Source organism: Thunnus thynnus, chromosome 4 (genome assembly GCF_963924715.1).
Source record: "Thunnus thynnus chromosome 4, fThuThy2.1, whole genome shotgun sequence".
NCBI lineage: Eukaryota > Metazoa > Chordata > Actinopteri > Scombriformes > Scombridae > Thunnus > Thunnus thynnus.
In genome coordinates, this window is record NC_089520.1 from 36831390 (window position 1) to 36835045 (window position 3656).

The 3656-nt window shown below is 41.0% G+C and overlaps 1 long non-coding RNA gene across 1 annotated transcript; it reads left to right on the forward strand.

Moving 5' to 3' along the window:
- The first annotated feature begins 228 nt into the window (after positions 1 to 228).
- Positions 229 to 2599, forward strand: LOC137182306 (uncharacterized). The gene is made up of 2 exons (XR_010928308.1): positions 229 to 1322; positions 2351 to 2599. It is a non-coding gene; the product is annotated as an uncharacterized lncRNA (long non-coding RNA).
- The last annotated feature ends 1057 nt before the right edge of the window (positions 2600 to 3656 follow it).

The following is a 3656-nucleotide window of genomic DNA, read 5'->3' on the forward strand; positions in this document are numbered from 1 at the left end:
CATGTGGGTGCTTCATGGGGCAGCAGACCAAGAATGTCGCCCTATAGCCGCAGACTACCAGAAAACAGAGACCCCCATGACTCCAGAGAGCTCAAAGGGACAGCTTCCCAAATGAGCTGTGTATCTTGAGAGCCAGTGAGCCAGTCCCATTTAATAGCTGCCTACTTACCTTGTCCTCGGAGTTCAACGAGTCAGGTAAGATTAGTTGGGGGGAGACTATGCAAATCTGAAGACCTGAAGCATGCCACCCTACATCCCATCACCCTACATCCCAGTCACCCTGGCATCAAACTCCTGATACAAGATTACAACAGTCATCTGTGCCACCATGGCCCGGAGTGGGTGTTTGCAGAAATGCAGCGCACTTGGTGGATCCTCAGAGACCGTGAGGCTCTCTAATAATCTTTAAGTGCCTCAGCACCTGGGCTGGACACTTAGACCTCCTGACCAACATCGGCACCGCCTCCTTTTTGATGGCCCTGAGGAGGTTAGTTGCCGGCAGAGGGACTCTTGCTGAGTAGTTCTCGTATTAGGGGATGAATTTCTGGGGGAGAGAGAAGGAGCTGCGAGAGGCCTTTACGGTGCTGTCCCCAGAGTTGCAACAGAGTGTGACAGCCCCTCTGTTTTGCACTCCTTGTTGCTGCTGTTTTCTCTGTTTGCAGGGGCAGGTTCCTGAGCGCACACTGATTAGCAGGATGGGACACACCTGGGCCTGGTGTGACCCATGTATAAAGCCAGACAAGCTGCCAGTTCAGACTCTCCTCTCTCCCCCACACAGTCCTGCATTGTTTTTCGGTTCTTTTTCCTTTGTTTCACGATACAACACCCATACAGCATACACTCAGTCAACCACTCCCTATTGATTTTACAAACTACCTACTACCTACTCATTTGTTTTTGTTTTTATTTGTTGCTTTGAGTACTTTGTTTTCACTAAATTTCTTTTGTACTATTGAATACTTGTGTGACTTCCCTTTTTTGCCACAGTATAGAGCCAGGCTGTGACACAGAGCCTTGCCAAAGAGAAGATAATCTTTCATTTCAACCCACCTGCAGTTCCACACTTCAGAGGAGTCTGGGAGAGGGAGATCCGTTCAGTCAAACAGGCACTTTACATGACTGTGGGTGCTCAAGCACGAAGAGGTGCTCAGGATGGTGCTCACTGAAATGGAAGGTCTTCTGAATTCCTAATCCTTGGGTTATTTATCGTCTAGTATCACAGATCCAGATCCTGTGACCCCAAGTCTCCTGTTGATGGGGTTGTTCGATGGATCTCCTCCTCAGGTGGTGTATCCAGATACGGAGCTACTCAGCAGACACAGGTGGAGACACTCTCAGATCTTGACAGATCACTTCTGGTCAAGTTTCATCAGATATTATCTACCCAGGTTGATGTCTGCTGTCCAGAGAGTGTATTGGTCAGTTACGATTGTGTGCGTGCGCCCTTGAGACCTGTAAGCTGTATCATTAATGTTATCGGTTAATTTAATACAGGTTTTGTAGTAGTTGCTAATTCTTGCAACCTTTACAGCGTTGGTGATTAAGCTTGAATTAGTTGAATTAGAGCATGCTCTGCTAGACTCTGCACTTGCTAGCTAGAATGCATGTGGTTGTTGATTAGATAGTAGTGATTATCTGAATGCCCTTTCTCCATGGTGTATTATATGCGTTGTGCATTGTTACATGCCAAGTAGTTACACAGCATTAAGATTATGCAATTAATAGTGGTTTAAGATTTAGTTTGTATGTATATATGAGTATATATGATGCTCTATGTATTGTATACGATAGCTTAAACAATGTTGATTTCTTTTTTTAGAACTATACACACGTAACCATGTCCATGTTTTGTAATGTTGTTTAAGGCTTATAGGGAGATAAATCTTCTGCATCCATGTTTTAACAGACACACCTGGAGTGAAGTTTTGGTATCAGAACCAGCCCTACAGAATAAGTTTATACAGTCCTTTGTTCTAGCCCTCAGTAACAGATTTTTTTGTGACTATCTGCCATAATTTTTTTCTGAAAATCCTGTCAGCAGCAGCACAGAGACACAGACAGGTCAGCTGCAGGTTCTGATGTCATAGTGAAAGATCTAGCCATAAGTTCAGGAGTTGAATGAAAAATGATACAAACAGAAGTTTTTGAGACGATTTAGAGACATTGCTATTTTTAGTACAAAAACAAAATGTGTTTTCAAGTTGTCATTATGGGATACTATGTGAAAGATGGACAAAGACAGTCCATTGAGGTCTTGAGTGGTTGCTGATGACAGTTCAGAGATAAAATTGTGTGCAACATTTAAAGAGTGTAATATCCTTTCACACTCCTCACTGCTCCTCATTCCCAGGCGTTCCTTCAACTTGGTTAAGACCTGATCTGACAAGCTCTCCACCCAAGGTCACATGTGTTCTGAGTAGTGCCACAGAGCAGAGACATAGCCTGCAAATGAGAACAGTGCTGAAAGGACACAATGTATTGATGTAATGACCCTCTGGTGCTTTGGCTTGCAGACACTTCAAAATGAGAGGCATCAAACCCCACAGGCCAGCAGCCTGCATGAAATATTTTATATGAAACTATTAAAAACAAAACAATATTTCACAATCTCACTAGATTTTTTTTTTTTACTTGGCCAAACAATGTTTTAGGACTCCATAATAGACAAAAAGACTAGTTAAGAAAGAGATTTTTGCAGTATAAAAAAGAAAACATACAGCAGACATATCTCAGGGACATAAAAAATTGTCCTTCACCAAGCTTGTTGTGCTGTTTGTTTTATATTTTTAGTCTGACACACAAGACATCTCATTTCAGGATACTGGCCTCTGGCACTGGCCTACAGCTCAGCACCATCTAAACATAACTGCACATGACATTTCCCCATGTTGCCCTAGCAGTTAAAACTGGGCCCCATGCTGTTCCTATTCTTTATGGATCACAAAATCGTTATATCATTGGATTTATTGTGGCAATGTACCGAGATACATCAGGGCCAAAAGTTTAAAAAATAATAATAAATCTTATTAAAAATGTTGCATTTTTCAAAAATAAAAAGAAAGAAACAAAAATACTGATTATTTTACAGATACAGTTTTGACTTCAGCATAGAAGCGCATTCTTGTCCTTAGGACAAATAAGATTGAAAAAATTATCTATGAAATAAGAGTCAACAGCAGAATTAAAGTAAAAAAATTTTGCTGCAAGTGGTAATTTGCAGGTTCAAATGGAGGGAATCAGCCCAATCGGCCAAAATTAAAGCTGCAATCAGTAACAAACTTCCCAAAGGTGGCCATATTGTAAATAAGATCTTATCCTGTCTACTATATAGTAAATGCATCGCGGAGCTCTTTGATGAACTCTACTTAAGTGCGGTTAATTAATATTTTCTCCAAAAAGAATTAGTAAAAGTAAGCTCTTTGACTGGAGTTAATGACAGGCTTATGAAAAGAGAAAAAAGTAATGCAATGGAAGGTACTATTATGATGCTAAGCTGTTTTTTGCCCTGTTTCAGCTACAAATGATCAAGTTGTGTGGTTTGTTTGATGTATTGCTATGCTGAGGATGAATAAGTGGTTTATCCTCACAATGTGTTGGTTTTTTAAAAGACATACACTTGTAGACTTATTGTGCCAAGTTTCATGTCTGTAGCTTGT